The following is a 22,778-nucleotide window of genomic DNA, read 5'->3' as shown; positions in this document are numbered from 1 at the left end:
GGGCCCCACCCGGAAATCACGTGGGCCCCCAGGGGAAATCACGTGGGCCCCACCCGGAAATCACGTGGGCCCCACCCGGAAATCACGTGGGCCCCACCCGGAAATCACGTGGGCCCCACACGGAAATCACGTGGGCCCCACCCGGAAATCACGTGGGCCCCACCCGGAAATCACGTGGGCCCCACGGGGAAATCACGTGGGCCCCACCCGGAAATCACGTGGGCCCCACGGGGAAATCACGTGGGCCCCACCCGGAAATCACGTGGGCCCCACCCAGAAATCACGTGGGCCCTACCCGGAAATCACGTGGGCCCCCAGGGGAAATCACGTGGCCCCACCCGGAAATCACGTGGGCCCCCGGGGGAAATCACGTGGGCCCCACCCGGATATCACGTGGGCCCCACCCGGAAATCACGTGGGCCCCCAGGGGAAATCACGTGGGCCCCACCCGGAAATCACGTGGGCCCCACCCGGAAATCACGTGGGCCCCACCCTGAAATCACGTGGGCCCCACCCGGAAATCACGCGGGCCCCACGGGGAAATCACGTGGGCCCCCAGGGGAAATCACGTGGGCCCCACCCGGAAATCACGTGGGCCCCACCCGGAAATCACGTGGGCCCCACCCGGAAATCACGTGGGCCCCACCCGGAAATCACGTGGGCCCCATGGGGAAATCACGTGGGTCCCACCCGGAAATCACGTGGGCCCCACCCGTAAATCACGTGGGCCCCACCCGGAAATCACGTGGGCCCCACCCGGAAATCACGTGGGCCCCACCCGGAAATCACGTGGGCCCCACCCGGAAATCACGTGGGACCCACGGGGAAATCACGTGGGCCCCACCTGGAAATCACGTGGGCCCCACCCGGAAATCACGTGGGCCCCTCCCGGAAATCACGTGGACCCCACCCGGAAATCACGTGGGCCCCACCCGGAAATCACGTGGGCCCCCAGGGGAAATCACGTGGGCCCCACCCGGAAATCACGTGGGCCCCACCCGGAAATCACGTGGGCCCCACCCTGAAATCACGTGGGCCCCACCCGGAAATCACGCGGGCCCCACGGGGAAATCACGTGGGCCCCACCCGGAAATCACGTGGGCCCCACCCGGAAATCACGTGGGCCCCACCCTGAAATCACGTGGGCCCCACCCGGAAATCACGTGGGCCCCACCCGGAAATCACGTTGGCCCCCAGGGGAAATCACGTGGGCCCCACCCGGAAATCACGTGGGCCCCACCCGGAAATCACGTGGGCCCCACCCGGAAATCACGTGGGCCCGACGGGGAAATCACGTGGGCCCCACCCGGAAATCACGTGGGCCCCACCCGGAAATCACGTGGGCCCCACCCGGAAATCACGTGGGCCCCACCCGGAAATCACGTGGGCCCACCCGGAAATCACGTGGGACCCACCCGGAAATCACGTGGGCCCCACCCGGAAATCACGTGGGCCCCACCCGGAAATCACGTGGGCCCCACCCGGAAATCACGTGGGCCCCCAGGGGAAATCACGTGGGCCCCACCCGGAAATCACGTGGGCCCCACGGGGAAATCACGTGGGCCCCACCCGGAAATCACGTGGGCCCCACCCGGAAATCACGTGGGCCCCACCCGGAAATCACGTGGGCCCCACCCGGAAATCACGTGGGCCCCACCCGGAAATCACGTGGGCCCCACCCGGAAATCACGTGGGCCCCACCCGGAAATCACGTGGGCCCCACGGGGAAATCACGTGGGCCCCACCCGGAAATCACGTGGGCCCCACCCGGAAATTACGTGGGCCCCACCCGGAAATCACGTGGGCCCCACCCGGAAATCACGTGGGCCCCACCCGGAAATCACGTGGGCCCCCAGGGGAAATCACGTGGGCCCCACCCGGAAATCACGTGGGCCCCACCCGGAAATCACGTGGGCCCCACGGGGAAATCACGTGAGCCCCACCCGGAAATCACGTGGGCCCCACCCGGAAATCACGTGGGCCCCACCCGGAAATTACGTGGGCCCCACCCGGAAATCACGTGGGCCCCACCCGGAAATCACGTGGGCCCCACCCGGAAATCACGTGGGCCCCCAGGGGAAATCACGTGGGCCCCACCCGGAAATCACGTGGGCCCCACCCGGAAATCATGTGGGCCCCACCCGGAAATAACGTGGGCCCCACGGGGAAATCACGTGGGCCCCACCCGGAAATCACGTGGGCCCCACCCGGAAATCACGTGGGCCCCCAGGGGAAATCACGTGGGCCCCACCCGGAAATCACGTGGGCCCCACCCGGAAATCACGTGGGCCCCACCCTGAAATCACGTGGGCCCCACCCGGAAATCACGCGGGCCCCACGGGGAAATCACGTGGGCCCCACCCGGAAATCACGTGGGCCCCACCCTGAAATCACGTGGGCCCCACCCGGAAATCACGTGGGCCCCACCCGGAAATCACGTGGGCCCCCAGGGGAAATCACGTGGGCCCCACCCAGAAATCACGTGGGCCCCACCCGGAAATCACGTGGGCCCCCAGGGGAAATCACGTGGGCCCCACCCAGAAATCACGTGGGCCCCACCCGGAAATCACGTGGGCCCCCAGGGGAAATCACGTGGGCCCCACCCGGAAATCACGTGGGCCCCACCCGGAAATCACGTGGGCCCCCAGGGGAAATCACGTGGGCCCCACCCAGAAATCACGTGGGCCCCACCCGGAAATCACGTGGGCCCCACCCGGAAATCACGTGGGCCCCACCCGGAAATCACGTGGGCCCCACCCGGAAATCACGTGGGCCCCACCCGGAAATCACGTGGGCCCCACCCGGAAATCACGTGGGCCCCAACCGAAAATCACGTGGGCCCAACCCGGAAATCACGTGGGCCCCACCCGGAAATCACGTGGGCCCCACCCGGAAATCACGTGGGCCCCACGGGGAAATCACGTGGGCCCCACCCGGAAATCACGTGGGCCCCACGGGGAAATCACGTGGGCCCCACCCGGAAATCACGTGGGCCCCACGGGGAAATCACGTGGGCCCCACCCGGAAATCACGTGGGCCCCACCCGGAAATCACGTGGGCCCCACCCGGAAATCACGTGGGCCCCACGGGGAAATCACGTGGGCCCCACCCGGAAATCACGTGGGCCCCACCCGGAAATCACGTGGGCCCCACCCGGAAATCACGTGGGCCCCACCCGGAAATCACGTGGGCCCCACCCGGAAATCACGTGGGCCCCCAGGGGAAATCACGTGGGCCCCACCCGGAAATCACGTGGGCCCCACCCGGAAATCACGTGGGCCCCACCCGGAAATAACGTGGGCCCCACGGGGAAATCACGTGGGCCCCACCCGGAAATCACGTGGGCCCCACCCGGAAATCACGTGGGCCCCCAGGGGAAATCACGTGGGCCCCACCCGGAAATCACGTGGGCCCCACCCGGAAATCACGTGGGCCCCACCCGGAAATCACGTGGGCCCCACCCGGAAATCATGCGGGCCCCACGGGGAAATCACGTGGGCCCCACCCGGAAATCACGTGGGCCCCACCCGGAAATCACGTGGGCCCCACCCGGAAATCACGTGGGCCCCACCCGGAAATCACGTGGGCCCCACCCGGAAATCACGTGGGCCCCCAGGGGAAATCACGTGGGCCCCACCGGGAAATCACGTGGGCCCCACCCGGAAATCACGTGGGCCCCACCCGTAAATCACGTGGGCCCGACGGGGAAATCACGTGGGCCCCACCCGGAAATCACGTGGGCCCCACCCGGTAATCACGTGGGCCCCACCCGGAACTCACGTGGGCCCCACCCGGAAATCACGTGGGCCCCACCCGGAAATCACGTGGGCCCCACCCGGAAATCACGTGGGCCCCACCCGGAAATCACGTGGGCCCCACCCGGAAATCACGTGGGCCCCACGGGGAAATCACGTGGGCCCCACCCGGAAATCACGTGGGGCCCACCCGGAAATCACGTGGGCCCCACGGGGTAATCACGTGGGCCCCACCCGGAAATCACGTGGGCCCCACCCGGAAATCACGTGGGCCCCACCCGGAAATCACGTGGGCCCCACCCGGAAATCACGTGGGCCCCACCCGGAAATCACGTGGGCCCCCAGGGGAAATCACGTGGGCCCCACCCGGATATCACGTGGGCCCCACCCGGAAATCACGTGGGCCCCACCCGGAAATCACGTGGGCCCCACGGGGAAATCACGTGGGCCCCACCCGGAAATCACGTGGGCCCCACCCGGAAATCACGTGGGCTCCCAGGGGAAATCACGTGGGCCCCACCCGGAAATCACGTGGGCCCCACCCGGAAATCACGTGGGCCCCACCCTGAAATCACGTGGGCCCCACCCTGAAATCACGCGGGCCCCACGGGGAAATCACGTGGGCCCCACCCGGAAATCACGTGGGCCACACCCGGAAATCACGTGGGCCCCACCCGGAAATCACGTGGGCCCCACCCGGAAATCACGTGGGCCCCACCCGGAAATCACGTGGGCCCCCAGGGGAAATCACGTGGGCCCCACCCGGAAATCACGTGGGCCCCACCCGGAAATCACGTGGGCCCCACCCGGAAATCACGTGGGCCCGACGGGGAAATCACGTGGGCCCCACCCGGAAATCACGTGGGCCCCACCCGGAAATCACGTGGGCCCCACCCGGAAATCACGTGGGCCCCACCCGGAAATCACGTGGGCCCCACCCGGAAATCACGTGGGCCCCACCCGGAAATCACGTGGGCCCCACCCGGAAATCACGTGGGCCCCACCCGGAAATCACGTGGGCCCCACCCGGAAATCACGTGGGCCCCCAGGGGAAATCACGTGGGCCCCACCCGGAAATCACGTGGGCCCCACCCGGAAATCACGTGGGCCCCACCCGGAAATCACGTGGGCCCCAGGGGGAAATCACGTGGGCCCCACCCGGAAATCACGTGGGCCCCACCCGGAAATCACGTGGGCCCCACCCGGAAATCACGTGGGCCCCACCCGGAAATCACGTGGGCCCCACCCGGAAATCACGTGGGCCCCACCCGGAAATCACGTGGGCCCCACCCGGAAATCACGTGGGCCCCCAGGGGAAATCACGTGGGCCCCACCCGGAAATCACGTGGGCCCCACCCGGAAATCACGTGGGCCCCACCCGGAAATCACGTGGGCCCACCCGGAAATCACGTGGGACCCACCCGGAAATCACGTGGGCCCCACCCGGAAATCACGTGGGCCCCACCCGGAAATCACGTGGGCCCCACCCGGAAATCACGTGGGCCCCCAGGGGAAATCACGTGGGCCCCACCCGGAAATCACGTGGGCCCCACGGGGAAATCACGTGGGCCCCACCCGGAAATCACGTGGGCCCCACGGGGAAATCACGTGGGCCCCACCCGGAAATCACGTGGGCCCCACCCGGAAATCACGTGGGCCCCACCCGGAAATCACGTGGGCCCCACCCGGAAATCACGTGGGCCCCACCCGGAAATCACGTGGGCCCCACGGGGAAATCACGTGGGCCCCACCCGGAAATCACGTGGGCCCCACCCGGAAATCACGTGAGCCCCACCCGGAAATCACGTGGGCCCCACCCGGAAATCACGTGGGCCCCACCCGGAAATTACGTGGGCCCCACCCGGAAATCACGTGGGCCCCACCCGGAAATCACGTGGGCCCCACCCGGAAATCACGTGGGCCCCCAGGGGAAATCACGTGGGCCCCACCCGGAAATCACGTGGGCCCCACCCGGAAATCATGTGGGCCCCACCCGGAAATAACGTGGGCCCCACGGGGAAATCACGTGGGCCCCACCCGGAAATCACGTGGGCCCCACCCGGAAATCACGTGGGCCCCCAGGGGAAATCACGTGGGCCCCACCCGGAAATCACGTGGGCCCCACCCGGAAATCACGTGGGCCCCACCCTGAAATCACGTGGGCCCCACCCGGAAATCACGCGGGCCCCACGGGGAAATCACGTGGGCCCCACCCGGAAATCACGTGGGCCCCACCCTGAAATCACGTGGGCCCCACCCGGAAATCACGTGGGCCCCACCCGGAAATCACGTGGGCCCCCAGGGGAAATCACGTGGGCCCCACCCAGAAATCACGTGGGCCCCACCCGGAAATCACGTGGGCCCCCAGGGGAAATCACGTGGGCCCCACCCAGAAATCACGTGGGCCCCACCCGGAAATCACGTGGGCCCCCAGGGGAAATCACGTGGGCCCCACCCGGAAATCACGTGGGCCCCACCCGGAAATCACGTGGGCCCCCAGGGGAAATCACGTGGGCCCCACCCAGAAATCACGTGGGCCCCACCCGGAAATCACGTGGGCCCCACCCGGAAATCACGTGGGCCCCACCCGGAAATCACGTGGGCCCCACCCGGAAATCACGTGGGCCCCACCCGGAAATCACGTGGGCCCCACCCGGAAATCACGTGGGCCCCAACCGAAAATCACGTGGGCCCAACCCGGAAATCACGTGGGCCCCACCCGGAAATCACGTGGGCCCCACCCGGAAATCACGTGGGCCCCACGGGGAAATCACGTGGGCCCCACCCGGAAATCACGTGGGCCCCACGGGGAAATCACGTGGGCCCCACCCGGAAATCACGTGGGCCCCACGGGGAAATCACGTGGGCCCCACCCGGAAATCACGTGGGCCCCACCCGGAAATCACGTGGGCCCCACCCGGAAATCACGTGGGCCCCACGGGGAAATCACGTGGGCCCCACCCGGAAATCACGTGGGCCCCACCCGGAAATCACGTGGGCCCCACCCGGAAATCACGTGGGCCCCACCCGGAAATCACGTGGGCCCCACCCGGAAATCACGTGGGCCCCCAGGGGAAATCACGTGGGCCCCACCCGGAAATCACGTGGGCCCCACCCGGAAATCACGTGGGCCCCACCCGGAAATAACGTGGGCCCCACGGGGAAATCACGTGGGCCCCACCCGGAAATCACGTGGGCCCCACCCGGAAATCACGTGGGCCCCCAGGGGAAATCACGTGGGCCCCACCCGGAAATCACGTGGGCCCCACCCGGAAATCACGTGGGCCCCACCCGGAAATCACGTGGGCCCCACCCGGAAATCATGCGGGCCCCACGGGGAAATCACGTGGGCCCCACCCGGAAATCACGTGGGCCCCACCCGGAAATCACGTGGGCCCCACCCGGAAATCACGTGGGCCCCACCCGGAAATCACGTGGGCCCCACCCGGAAATCACGTGGGCCCCCAGGGGAAATCACGTGGGCCCCACCCGGAAATCACGTGGGCCCCACCCGGAAATCACGTGGGCCCCACCCGTAAATCACGTGGGCCCGACGGGGAAATCACGTGGGCCCCACCCGGAAATCACGTGGGCCCCACCCGGAAATCACGTGGGCCCCACCCGGAAATCACGTGGGCCCCACCCGGAAATCACGTGGGCCCCACCCGGAAATCACGTGGGCCCCACCCGGAAATCACGTGGGCCCCACCCGGAAATCACGTGGGCCCCACCCGGAAATCACGTGGGCCCCACCCGGAAATCACGTGGGCCCCACCCGGAAATCACGTGGGGCCCACCCGGAAATCACGTGGGCCCCACGGGGTAATCACGTGGGCCCCACCCGGAAATCACGTGGGCCCCACCCGGAAATCACGTGGGCCCCACCCGGAAATCACGTGGGCCCCACCCGGAAATCACGTGGGCCCCACCCGGAAATCACGTGGGCCCCCAGGGGAAATCACGTGGGCCCCACCCGGATATCACGTGGGCCCCACCCGGAAATCACGTGGGCCCCACCCGGAAATCACGTGGGCCCCACGGGGAAATCACGTGGGCCCCACCCGGAAATCACGTGGGCCCCACCCGGAAATCACGTGGGCTCCCAGGGGAAATCACGTGGGCCCCACCCGGAAATCACGTGGGCCCCACCCGGAAATCACGTGGGCCCCACCCTGAAATCACGTGGGCCCCACCCTGAAATCACGCGGGCCCCACGGGGAAATCACGTGGGCCCCACCCGGAAATCACGTGGGCCACACCCGGAAATCACGTGGGCCCCACCCGGAAATCACGTGGGCCCCACCCGGAAATCACGTGGGCCCCACCCGGAAATCACGTGGGCCCCCAGGGGAAATCACGTGGGCCCCACCCGGAAATCACGTGGGCCCCACCCGGAAATCACGTGGGCCCCACCCGGAAATCACGTGGGCCCGACGGGGAAATCACGTGGGCCCCACCCGGAAATCACGTGGGCCCCACCCGGAAATCACGTGGGCCCCACCCGGAAATCACGTGGGCCCCACCCGGAAATCACGTGGGCCCCACCCGGAAATCACGTGGGCCCCACCCGGAAATCACGTGGGCCCCACCCGGAAATCACGTGGGCCCCACCCGGAAATCACGTGGGCCCCACCCGGAAATCACGTGGGCCCCCAGGGGAAATCACGTGGGCCCCACCCGGAAATCACGTGGGCCCCACCCGGAAATCACGTGGGCCCCACCCGGAAATCACGTGGGCCCCAGGGGGAAATCACGTGGGCCCCACCCGGAAATCACGTGGGCCCCACCCGGAAATCACGTGGGCCCCACCCGGAAATCACGTGGGCCCCACCCGGAAATCACGTGGGCCCCACCCGGAAATCACGTGGGCCCCACCCGGAAATCACGTGGGCCCCACCCGGAAATCACGTGGGCCCCCAGGGGAAATCACGTGGGCCCCACCCGGAAATCACGTGGGCCCCACCCGGAAATCACGTGGGCCCCACCCGGAAATCACGTGGGCCCGACGGGGAAATCACGTGGGCCCCACCCGGAAATCACGTGGGCCCCACCCGGAAATCACGTGGGCCCCACCCGGAAATCACGTGGGCCCCACCCGGAAATCACGTGGGCCCCACACGGAAATCACGTGGGCCCCACCCGGAAATCACGTGGGCCCCACCCGGAAATCACGTGGGCCCCACCCGGAAATCACGTGGGCCCCACCCGGAAATCACGTGGGCCCCACCCGGAAATCACGTGGGCCCCACGGGGAAATCACGTGGGCCCCACCCGGAAATCACGTGGGGCCCAGCCGGAAATCACGTGGGCCCCACGGGGAAATCACGTGGGCCCCACCCGGAAATCACGTGGGCCCCACCCGGAAATCACGTGGGCCCCACCCGGAAATCACGTGGGCCCCACCCGGAAATCACGTGGGCTCCCAGGGGAAATCACGTGGGCCCCACCCGGATATCACGTGGGCCCCACCCGGAAATCACGTGGGCCCCACCCGGAAATCACGTGGGCCCCACGGGGAAATCACGTGGGCCCCACCCGGAAATCACGTGGGCCCCACGCGGAAATCACGTGGGCTCCCAGGGGAAATCACGTGGGCCCCACCCGGAAATCACGTGGGCCCCACCCGGAAATCACGTGGGCCCCACCCTGAAATCACGTGGGCCCCACCCTGAAATCACGTGGGCCCCACGGGGAAATCACGTGGGCCCCACCCGGAAATCACGTGGGCCACACCCGGAAATCACGTGGGCCCCACCCGGAAATCACGTGGGCCCCACCCGGAAATCACGTGGGCCCCACCCGGAAATCACGTGGGCCCCCAGGGGAAATCACGTGGGCCCCACCCGGAAATCACGTGGGCCCCACCCGGAAATCACGTGGGCCCCACCCGGAAATCACGTGGGCCCGACGGGGAAATCACGTGGGCCCCACCCGGAAATCACGTGGGCCCCACCCGGAAATCACGTGGGCCCCACCCGGAAATCACGTGGGCCCCACCCGGAAATCACGTGGGCCCCACCCGGAAATCACGTGGGCCCCACCCGGAAATCACGTGGGCCCCACCCGGAAATCACGTGGGCCCCACCCGGAAATCACGTGGGCCCCCAGGGGAAATCACGTGGGCCCCACCCGGAAATCACGTGGGCCCCACCCGGAAATCACGTGGGCCCCACCCGGAAATCACGTGGGCCCCACGGGGAAATCACGTGGGCCCCACCCGGAAATCACGTGGGCCCCACCCGGAAATCACGTGGGCCCCCAGGGGAAATGACGTGGGCCCCACCCGGAAATCACGTGGGCCCCACCCGGAAATCACGTGGGCCCCACCCGGAAATCACTTGGGCCCCACCCGGAAATCACGTGGGCCCCACGGTGAAATCACGTGGGCCCCACCCGGAAATCACGTGGGCCACACGGGGAAATCACGTGGGCCCCACCCGGAAATCACGTGGGCCCCACCCGGAAATCACGTGGGCCCCCAGGGGAAATCACGTGGTCCCCACCCGGAAATCACGTGGGCCCCACCCGGAAATCACTTGGGCCCCACCCGGAAATCACGTGGGCCCCACGGGGAAATCACGTGGGCCCCACCCGGAAATCACGTGGGCCCCACCCGGAAATCACGTGGGCCCTACCCGGAAATCACGTGGGCCCCACGGGGAAATCACGTGGGCCCCACGGGGAAATCACGTGGGCCCCACCCGGAAATCACGTGGGCCCCACCCGGAAATCACGTGGGTCCCACCCGGAAATCACGTGGGCCCCACCCGGAAATCACGTGGGCCCCACCCGGAAATCACGTGGGCCCCACCCGGAAATCACGTGGGCCCCACCCGGAAATCACGTGGGCCCCACCCGGAAATCACGTGGGCCCCACGGGGAAATCACGTGGGGCCCACCCGGAAATCACGTGGGCCCCACGGGGAAATCACGTGGGCCCCACCCGGAAATCACGTGGGCCCCACCCGGAAATCACGTGGGCCCCACCCGGAAATCACGTGGGCCCCACCCGGAAATCACGTGGGCCCCACCCGGAAATCACGTGGGCCCCCAGGGGAAATCACGTGGGCCCCACCCTGATATCACGTGGGCCCCACCCGGAAATCACGTGGGCCCCACCCGGAAATCACGTGGGCCCCACGGGGAAATCACGTGGGCCCCACCCGGAAATCACGTGGGCCCCACCCGGAAATCACGTGGGCCCCCAGGGGAAATCACGTGGGCCCCACCCGGAAATCACGTGGGCCCCACCCGGAAATCACGTGGGCCCCACCCGGAAATCACGTGGGCCCCACCCTGAAATCACGTGGGCCCCACCTGGAAATCACGTGGGCCCCACCCGGAAATCACGTGGGCCCCACCCGGAAATCACGTGGGCCCCACCCGGAAATCACGTGGGCCCCACCCGGAAATCACGTGGGCCCCCAGGGGAAATCACGTGGGCCCCACCCGGAAATCACGTGGGCCCCACCCGGAAATCACGTGGGCTCCACCCGGAAATCACGTGGGCCCCACCCGGAAATCACGTGGGCCCCACCCGGAAATCACGTGGGCCCCACCCGGAAATCACGTGGGCCCCACGGGGAAATCACGTGGGCCCCACCCGGAAATCACGTGGGCCCCACCCGGAAATCACGTGGGCCCCACCCGGAAATCACGTGGGGCCCACCCGGAAATCACGTGGGCCCCACGGGGAAATCACGTGGGCCCCACCCGGAAATCACGTGGGCCCCACCCGGAAATCACGTGGGCCCCACCCGGAAATCACGTGGGCCCCACCCGGAAATCACGTGGGCCCCACCCGGAAATCACGTGGGCCCCCAGGGGAAATCACGTGGGCCCCACCCGGAAATCACGTGTGCCCCCAGGGGAAATCACGTGGACCCCACCTGGATATCACGTGGGCCCCACCCGGAAATCACGTGGGCCCCACCCGAAATCACGTGGGCCCCACCCGGAAATCACGTGGGCCCCACCCGGAAATCACGTGGGCCCCACCCGGAAATCACGTGGGCACCACGGGGAAATCACGTGGGCCCCACCCGGAAATCACGTGGTCCCCACCCGGAAATCACGTGGGCCCCACCCGGAAATCACGTGGGGCCCACCCGGAAATCACGTGGGCCCCACCCGGAAATCACGTGGGCCCCACGGGGAAATCACGTGGGCCCCACCCGGAAATCACGTGGGCCCCACCCGGAAATCACGTTGGCCCCACACGGAAATCACGTGGGCCCCACCCGGAAATCACGTGGGCCCCACACGGAAATCACGTGGGCCCCACCCGGAAATCACGTGGGCCCCACGGGGAAATCACGTGGGCCCCACCCGGAAATCACGTGGGCCCCACCCGGAAATCACGTGGGCCCCACCCGGAAATCACGTGGGCCCCACGGGGAAATCACGTGGGCCCCACCCGGAAATCACGTGGGCCCCACGGGGAAATCACGTGGGCCCCACCCGGAAATCACGTGGGCCCCACCCGGAAATCACGTGGGCCCCACACGGAAATCACGTGGGCCCCACCCGGAAATCACGTAGGCCCCACACGGAAATCACGTGGGCCCCACCCGGAAATCACGTGGGCCCCACCCGGAAATCACGTGGGACCCACCCGGAAATCACGTGGGCCCCACCCGGAAATCACGTGGGCCCCACGGGGAAATCACGTGGGCCCCACCCGGAAATCACGTGGGCCCCACCCGGAAATCACGTGGGCCCCACCCGGAAATCACGTGGGACCCCAGGGGAAATCACGTGGGACCCACCCGGAAATCACGTGGGCCCCACCCGGAAATCACGTGGGCCCCACCCGGAAATCACGTGGGACCCACCCGGAAATCACGTGGGCCCCACCCGGAAATCACGTGGGCCCCACCCGGAAATCACGTGGGCCCCACCCGGAAATCACGTGGGCCCCACCCGGAAATCACGTGGGCCCCACCCGGAAATCACGTGGGCCCCACCCGGAAATCACGTGGGCCCCACCCGGAAATCACGTGGGGCCAACCCGGAAATCACGTGGGGCCCACCCGGAAATCACGTGGGCCCCACGGGGAAATCACGTGGGCCCCACCCGGAAATCACGTGGGCCCCACCCGGAAATCACGTGGGCCCCACCCGGAAATCACGTGGGCCCCACCCGGAAATCACGTGGGCCCCACCCGGAAATCACGTGGGCCCCACCCGGAAATCACGTGGGCCCCACCCGGAAATCACGTGGGCCCCACCCGGAAATCACGTGGGCCCCACCCGGAAATCACGTGGGCCCCACCCGGAAATCACGTGGGCCCCACCCGGAAATCACGTGGGCCCCCAGGGGAAATCACGTGGGCCCCACCCGGAAATCACGTGGGCCCCACCCGGAAATCACGTGGGCCCCACCCGGAAATCTCGTGGGCCCCACCCGGAAATCACGTGGGCCCCACCCGTAAATCACGTGGGCCCCACGGGGAAATCACGTGGGCCCCACCCGGAAATCACGTGGGGCCCACCCGGAAATCACGTGGGCCCCACGGGGAAATCACGTGGGCCCCACCCGGAAATCACGTGGGCCCCACCCGGAAATCACGTGGGCCCCACCCGGAAATCACGTGGGCCCCACCCGGAAATCACGTGGGCCCCACCCGGAAATCACGTGGGCCCCACGGGGAAATCACGTGGGCCCCACCCGGAAATCACGTGTGCCCCACCCGGAAATCACGTGGGCCCCACCCGGAAATCACGTGGGCCCCACCCGGAAATCACGTGGGCCCCACCCGGAAATCACGTGGGCCCCACCCGGAAATCACGTGGGCCCCACCCGGAAATCACGTGGGCCCCACCCGGAAATCACGTGGGCCCCACCCGGAAATCACGTGGGCCCCACCCGGAAATCACCTGGGCCCCACGGGGAAATCACGTGGGCCCCACCCGGAAATCACGTGGGCCCCACCCGGAAATCACGTGGGCCCCCAGGGGAAATCACTTGGGCCCCACCCGGAAATCACGTGGGCCCCACGGGGAAATCACGTGGGCCCCACCCGGAAATCACGTGGGCCCCACCCGGAAATCACGTGGGCCCCACCCGGAAATCACGTGGGGCCCACCCGGAAATCACGTGGGCCCCACCCGGAAATCACGTGGGCCCCACGGGGAAATCACGTGGGCCCGACCCGGAAATCACGTGGGGCCCACCCGGAAATCACGTGGGCCCCACCCGGAAATCACGTGGGCCCCACCCGGAAATCACGTGGGCCCCCAGGGGAAATCACGTGGGCCCCACCCGGATATCACGTGGGCCCCACCCGGAAATCACGTGGGCCCCACCCGGAAATCACGTGGGCCCCACGGGGAAATCACGTGGGCCCCACCCGGAAATCACGTGGGCCCCACCCGGAAATCACGTGGGCTCCCAGGGGAAATCACGTGGGCCCCACCCGGAAATCACGTGGGCCCCACCCGGAAATCACGTGGGCCCCACCCGGAAATCACGTGGGCCCCACCCGGAAATCACGTGGGCCCCACCCGGAAATCACGTGGGCCCCACCCGGAAATCACGTGGGCCCCACCCGGAAATCACGTGGGCCCCACCCGGAAATCACGTGGGCCCCACCCGGAAATCACGTGGGCCCCACCCGGAAATCACGTGGGCCCCCAGGGGAAATCACGTGGGCCCCACCCGGAAATCACGTGGGCCCCACCCGGAAATCACGTGGGCCCCACCCGGAAATCACGTGGGCCCCACGGGGAAATCACGTGGGCCCCACCCGGAAATCACGTGGGCCCCACCCGGAAATCACGTGGGCCCCACCCGGAAATCACGTGGGCCCCACCCGGAAATCACGTGGGCCCCACCCGGAAATCACGTGGGCCCCACCCGGAAATCACGTGGGCCCCCAGGGGAAATCACGTGGGCCCCACCCGGAAATCACGTGGGCCCCACCCGGAAATCACGTGGGCCCCACCCGGAAATCACGTGGGCCCGACGGGGAAATCACGTGGGCCCCACCCGGAAATCACGTGGGCCCCACCCGGAAATCACGTGGGCCCCACCCGGAAATCACGTGGGCCCCACCCGGAAATCACGTGGGCCCCACCCGGAAATCACGTGGGCCCCACCCGGAAATCACGTGGGCCCCACCCGGAAATCACGTGGGCCCCACCCGGAAATCACGTGGGCCCCACCCGGAAATCACGTGGGCCCCACCCGGAAATCACGTGGGCCCCACGGGGAAATCACGTGGGCCCCACCCGGAAATCACGTGGGGCCCACCCGGAAATCACGTGGGCCCCACGGGGAAATCACGTGGGCCCCACCCGGAAATCACGTGGGCCCCACCCGGAAATCACGTGGGCCCCACCCGGAAATCACGTGGGCCCCACCCGGAAATCACGTGGGCCCCACCCGGAAATCACGTGGGCCCCCAGGGGAAATCACGTGGGCCCCACCCGGATATCACGTGGGCCCCACCCGGAAATCACGTGGGCCCCACCCGGAAATCACGTGGGCCCCACGGGGAAATCACGTGGGCCCCACCCGGAAATCACGTGGGCCCCACCCGGAAATCACGTGGGCTCCCAGGGGAAATCACGTGGGCCCCACCCGGAAATCACGTGGGCCCCACCCGGAAATCACGTGGGCCCCACCCTGAAATCACGTGGGCCCCACCCTGAAATCACGTGGGCCCCACGGGGAAATCACGTGGGCCCCACCCGGAAATCACGTGGGCCACACCCGGAAATCACGTGGGCCCCACCCGGAAATCACGTGGGCCCCACCCGGAAATCACGTGGGCCCCACCCGGAAATCACGTGGGCCCCCAGGGGAAATCACGTGGGCCCCACCCGGAAATCACGTGGGCCCCACCCGGAAATCACGTGGGCCCCACCCGGAAATCACGTGGGCCCGACGGGGAAATCACGTGGGCCCCACCCGGAAATCACGTGGGCCCCACCCGGAAATCACGTGGGCCCCACCCGGAAATCACGTGGGCCCCACCCGGAAATCACGTGGGCCCCACCCGGAAATCACGTGGGCCCCACCCGGAAATCACGTGGGCCCCACCCGGAAATCACGTGGGCCCCCAGGGGAAATCACGTGGGCCCCACCCGGAAATCACGTGGGCCCCACCCGGAAATCACGTGGGCCCCACCCGGAAATCACGTGGGCCCCACGGGGAAATCACGTGGGCCCCACCCGGAAATCACGTGGGCCCCACCCGGAAATCACGTGGGCCCCCAGGGGAAATCACGTGGGCCCCACCCGGAAATCACGTGGGCCCCACCCGGAAATCACGTGGGCCCCACCCGGAAATCACGTGGGCCCCACGGGGAAATCACGTGGGTCCCACCCGGAAATCACGTGGGCCCCACCCGGAAATCACGTGGGCCCCACCCGGAAATCACGTGGGCCCCACCCGGAAATCACGTGGGCCCCACCCGGAAATCACGTGGGCCCCACGGGGAAATCACGTGGGCCCCACCCGGAAATCACGTGGGCCCCACCCGGAAATCACGTGGGCCCCACCCGGAAATCACGTGGGCCCCACCCGGAAATCACGTGGGCCCCACCCGGAAATCACGTGGGCCCCACCCGGAAATCACGTGGGCCCCACCCGGAAATCACGTGGGCCCCACCCGGAAATCACGTGGGCCCCACCCGGAAATCACGTGGGCCCCACCCGGAAATCACGTGGGCCCCACGGGGAAATCACGTGGGTCCCACCCGGAAATCACGTGGGCCCCACCCGGAAATCACGTGGGCCCCACGGGGAAATCACGTGGGCCCCCAGGGGAAATCACGTTTGCCCCACGGGGAAATCACGTGGGCCCCACGGGGAAATCACGTGGGCCCCACGGTGAAATCACCTGGGCCCCACGGGGAAATCAGGTGGGCCCCACGGGGAAATAACGTGGGCCCCCAGGGGAAATCACGTGGGCCCCCAGTGGAAATCATGAGGGCCCCACGGGGAAATCACGTGGGCCCCACGGGGAAATCACGTGGGCCCCCAGGGGAAAACACGTGGGCCCCACGGGGTAATCACGTGGGCCCCCAGCGGAAATCACGTGGGCCCCACCCGGATATCACGTGGGCCCCACCCGGAAATCACGTGGGCCCCACCCGGAAATCACGTGGGCCCCACCCGGAAATCACGTGGGCCCCACCCGGAAATCACGTGGGCCCCACCCGGAAATCACGTGGGCACCACGGGGAAATCACGTGGGCCCCACCCGGAAATCACGTGGTCCCCACCCGGAAATCACGTGGGCCTCACCCGGAAATCACGTGGGGCCCACCCGGAAATCACGTGGTCCCCACCCGGAAATCACGTGGGCCCCACGGGGAAATCACGTGGGCCCCACCCGGAAATCACGTGGGCCCCACCCGGAAATCACGTGGGCCCCACACGGAAATCACGTGGGCCCCACCCGGAAATCACGTGGGCCCCACACGGAAATCACGTGGGCCCCACCCGGAAATCACGTGGGCCCCACGGGGAAATCACGTGGGCCCCACCCGGAAATCACGTGGGCCCCACCCGGAAATCACGTGGGCCCCACCCGGAAATCACGTGGGGCCCACCCGGAAATCACGTGGGCCCCACCCGGAAATCACGTGGGCCCCACGGGGAAATCACGTGGGCCCCACCCGGTAATCACGTGGGCCCCACCCGGAAATCACGTGGGCCCCACACGGAAATCACGTGGGCCCCACCCGGAAATCACGTAGGCCCCACACGGAAATCACGTGGGCCCCACCCGGAAATCACGTGGGCCCCACCCGGAAATCACGTGGGACCCACCCGGAAATCACGTGGGCCCCACCCGGAAATCACGTGGGCCCCACGGGGAAATCACGTGGGCCCCACCCGGAAATCACGTGGGCCCCACCCGGAAATCACGTGGGCCCCACCCGGAAATCACGTGGGACCCCAGGGGAAATCACGTGGGCCCCACCCGGAAATCACGTGGGCCCCACCCGGAAATCACGTGGGCCCCACCCGGAAATCACGTGGGACCCACCCGGAAATCACGTGGGCCCCACCCGGAAATCACGTGGGCCCCACCCGGAAATCACGTGGGGCCCACCCGGAAATCACGTGGGACCCACCCGGAAATCACGTGGGCCCCACCCGGAAATCACGTGGGCCCCACGGGGAAATCACGTGGGCCCCACCCGGAAATCACGTGGGCCCCACCCGGAAATCACGTGGGCCCCACCCGGAAATCACGTGGGACCCCAGGGGAAATCACGTGGGCCCCACCCGGAAATCACGTGGGCCCCACCCGGAAATCACGTGGGCCCCACCCGGAAATCACGTGGGACCCACCCGGAAATCACGTGGGCCCCACCCGGAAATCACGTGGGCCCCACCCGGAAATCACGTGGGGCCCACCCGGAAATCACGTGGGCCCCACCCGGAAATCACGTGGGGCCCACCCGGAAATCACGTGGGGCCCACCCGGAAATCACGTGGGCCCCACGGGGAAATCACGTGGGCCCCACCCGGAAATCACGTGGGCCCCACCCGGAAATCACGTGGGCCCCACCCGGAAATCACGTGGGCCCCACCCTGAAATCACGTGGGCCCCACCCGGAAATCACGTGGGCCCCACCCGGAAATCACGTGGGCCCCACCCGGAAATCACGTGGGCCCCACCCGGAAATCACGTGGGCCCCACCCGGAAATCACGTGGGCCCCACCCGGAAATCACGTGGGCCCCACCCGGAAATCACGTGGGCCCCAACCGGAAATCACGTGGGCCCCACCCGGAAATCACGTGGGCCCCACCCGGAAATCACGTGGGCCCCACCCGTAAATCACGTGGGCCCCACGGGGAAATCACGTGGGCCCCACCCGGAAATCACGTGGGGCCCACCCGGAAATCACGTGGGCCCCACGGGGAAATCACGTGGGCCCCACCCGGAAATCACGTGGGCCCCACCCGGAAATCACGTGGGCCCCACCCTGAAATCACGTGGGCCCCACCCGGAAATCACGTAGGCCCCACCCGGAAATCACGTGGGCCCCCAGGGGAAATCACGTGGGCCCCACCCGGAAATCACGTGGGCCCCACCCGGAAATCACGTGGGCCCCACCCGGAAATCACGTGGGCCCGACGGGGAAATCACGTGGGCCCCACCCGGAAATCACGTGGGCCCCACCCGGAAATCACGTGGGCCCCACCCGGAAATCACGTGGGCCCCACCCGGAAATCACGTGGGCCCCACCCGGAAATCACGTGGGCCCCACCCGGAAATCACGTGGGCCCCCAGGGGAAATCACTTGGGACCCACCCGGAAATCACGTGGGCCCCACGGGGAAATCACGTGGGCCCCACCCGGAAATCACGTGGGCCCCACCCGGAAATCACGTGGGCCCCACCCGGAAATCACGTGGGGCCCACCCGGAAATCACTTGGGCCCCACCCGGAAATCACGTGGGCCCCACGGGGAAATCACGTGGGCCCCACCCGGAAATCACGTGGGCCCCACCCGGAAATCACGTGGGCCCCACACGGAAATCACGTGGGCCCCACCCGGAAATCACGTAGGCCCCACACGGAAATCACGTGGGCCCCACCCGGAAATCACGTGGGCCCCACCCGGAAATCACGTGGGACCCACCCGGAAATCACGTGGGCCCCACCCGGAAATCACGTGGGCCCCACGGGGAAATCACGTGGGCCCCACCCGGAAATCACGTGGGCCCCACCCGGAAATCACGTGGGCCTCACCCGGAAATCACGTGGGACCCCAGGGGAAATCACGTGGGCCCCACCCGGAAATCACGTGGGCCCCACCCGGAAATCACGTGGGCCCCACCCGGAAATCACGTGGGACCCACCCGGAAATCACGTGGGCCCCACCCGGAAATCACGTGGGCCCCACCCGGAAATCACGTGGGCCCCACCCGGAAATCACGTGGGCCCCACCCGGAAATCACGTGGGCCCCACCCGGAAATCACGTGGGCCCCACCCGGAAATCACGTGGGGCCCACCCGGAAATCACGTGGGGCCCACCCGGAAATCACGTGGGCCCCACGGGGAAATCACGTGGGCCCCACCCGGAAATCACGTGGGCTCCACCCGGAAATCACGTGGGCCCCACCCGGAAATCACGTGGGCCCCACCCTGAAATCACGTGGGCCCCACCCGGAAATCACGTGGGGCCCACCCGGAAATCACGTGGGCCCCACCCGGAAATCACGTGGGCCCCACCCGGAAATCACGTGGGCCCCACCCGGAAATCACGTGGGCCCCACCCGGAAATCACGTGGGCCCCACCCGGAAATCACGTGGGCCCCACCCGGAAATCACGTGGGCCCCACCCGGAAATCACGTGGGCCCCACCCGGAAATCACGTGGGCCCCACCCGGAAATCACGTGGGCCCCCAGGGGAAATCACTTGGGCCCCACCCGGAAATCACGTGGGCCCCACCCGGAAATCACGTGGGCCCCACCCGGAAATCACGTGGGCCCCTAGGGGAAATCACTTGGGCCCCACCCGGAAATCACGTGGGCCCCACCCGGAAATCACGTGGGCCCCACTCGGAAATCACGTGGGCCCCACGGGGAAATCACGTGGGCCCCACCCGGAAATCACGTGGGCCCCACGGGGAAATCACGTGGGTCCCACCCGGAAATCACGTGGGCCCCACCCGGAAATCACGTGGGCCCCACGGGGAAATCACGTGGGCCCCCAGGGGAAATCACGTTTGCCCCACGGGGAAATCACGTGGGCCCCACCGGGAAATCACGTGGGCCCCATGGGGAAGTCACGTGGGCCCCCAGGGGAAATCACGTGGGCCCCCAGTGGAAATCATGAGGGCCCCACGGGGAAATCACGTGGGCCCCACGGGGAAATCACGTGGGCCCCCAGGGGAAAACACGTGGGCCCCACGGGGTAATCACGTGGGCCCCCAGGGGAAATCACGTGGGACCCGAGGGGAAATCACGTGGGCCCCATGGGGAAATCACGTGGGCCCCCAGGGGAAATCACGTGGGCCCCCAGTAGAAATCACGTGGGCCCCACGGGGAAATCACGTGGGCCCCACGGCGAAATCACGTGGGCCCCCAGGGGAAATCACGAGGGCCCCACGGGGTAATCACGAGGGCCCCCAGGGGAAATCACGTGGGCCCCACGGGGAAATCACATGGGCCCCACGGGGAAATCACGTGGGCCCCACGGTGAAATCACGTGGGCCCCACGGGGATATCACGTGGGCCCCCAGGGGAAATCACGTGCGCCCCCAGGGGAAATCACGTGGGCCCCACGGGGAAATCACGTGGGCCCCACGGGGAAATCACGTGGTCCACCAGGGGAAATCACGTGGGCCCCACGGGGAAATCCCGTGGGCCCCCAGGGGAAATCCCGTGGGCCCCCAGGGGAAATCCCGTGGGCCCCCACGGGAAATCACGTGGGCCTCCCGGGCCAATCATGTGGTCACCCTTTGGCTATTCCCCCAGGGGCAATCACGTGGGCACCCTGTGGCAACTTCCCCATGTTGCAATCACGGAGTCCCCTGTGGCAGTCACTTGGGTTACCTGGGGCAATCACGTGTTCTCCTTGGTGCAATCACTTGGCCCCCTGGTGCAATCTCGTGGGCCCCGAGGGGCAATCACTTGGTCCCCATGGGGCAATCACATGGGCCCCTTGTTGCTAATCTCGTGGGCCCCATGGAGCAATCACCTGGGCCCCCTTGGGCACTGTCCACAGGAAAGGTGAGAGGAACCCCATCGTCTTGCCACCACTCCAAGAGTCCCCGAGATGTCTCAGTCCATTCCAGACGAACCTGTTTTCCCTGCACTGACTCAACTTTCACGACGAGGATTGACTCACCACGGTGGCACGTGGGACAGCCCTGTGGGAAACCCTCGTGGGAAAGCCTAGTGGGAAACCCTCGATTCAAAGCCGCAGATCCCTTGATCCACGAGAAGGGAAGCGTGACACTGCTGCTACAGCTAGGGAGAAAAGCTCACATGTATGCCCCCACTATAGACGAGGACTGACTTCCCTGGGGAGACTCCAGAAGTACCCCAAGATCCATGTCAGCCCTGGAGAGGAATCCTCAGGTTCCGGCCCCAACTCCACACAAGGACTTACGCCCCGGCATCGATGGGAGAGGAATCCCGATATTCCCCCTAGCAACTCGCATGGGGACTGGCCTTTCCTGAGGCCACCAGAGAGGGTCCCTGACGTCCCCGTCGTAAGCCGAGAGCACCTGCCACAACTCGAGAAAATCCAGGAAGTTCTCCCCTCCAGGCGAGATTAGGCCCATTTCCACTGAAGCGTCTCAAGGCTAAGCACACCTAACCTCTGGAACTTCCAAACAGTCCTTCACACCCTTGCTGCAAATCAAGAAGTTCCCGGACATTCATGTCTCCACTCGAGAGGAAGCACGAGGGTCCCACCCACATCCAGAGGAGCCCCGTTTCCGCCTCGTAGCTCGAGAGGAGGTATCCTTTCCCTGCTTCTTCGGAAAAGAATTCCCGGAGTTCCGGTCACATCTCAAGAGGAGGCGCTCTCCACAGAAAAGGTGAGAGGAACTCCAGGGTGGTGCCACCATTCCAAGAGTCCCCCAGATGAGTCAGTCCATTCCAGAGGAACCTGTTTTCCCTGCACTGCCTCGAATTTCACGCCGAGGATTGACTCACACCATGGTGGCACATGGGACAGCCCTGTGTGAAAGCCTGGTCGGAAAGCCTCCAGTGAAAGCCACCGATCCCTTAATCCACTTGACGGGAAGGCTGACACTGATGCTACAGCTCGGGAGGAAAGCGCTCGTGCATTACCCCAGTCGAGCCGAGGACTGACTCCCCTTTCGATTCTCTAGAAGTACCCCAAGATCCATGTCAGCGCTGGAGAGGAATCCTCAGCTTCCGGCCCCGACTCCACACAAGGTCTTAGGCCCCGGCATCGACGGGAGAGGAATCCCGAGAGGCCCCCTAGCAACTCGCATGGGGACTGGCCTTTCCTGAGGCCACCAGAGCGGGTTCCTGAGGTCCCCGTCGTAAGTCGAGAGCACCTGCCACACTCG

This window comes from Ovis canadensis, chromosome 5 (genome assembly GCF_042477335.2).
Source record: "Ovis canadensis isolate MfBH-ARS-UI-01 breed Bighorn chromosome 5, ARS-UI_OviCan_v2, whole genome shotgun sequence".
Lineage (NCBI taxonomy): Eukaryota > Metazoa > Chordata > Mammalia > Artiodactyla > Bovidae > Ovis > Ovis canadensis.
The sequence above is the reverse complement of the archived record's forward strand: the minus strand, read 5'-3'. Positions refer to the sequence as shown.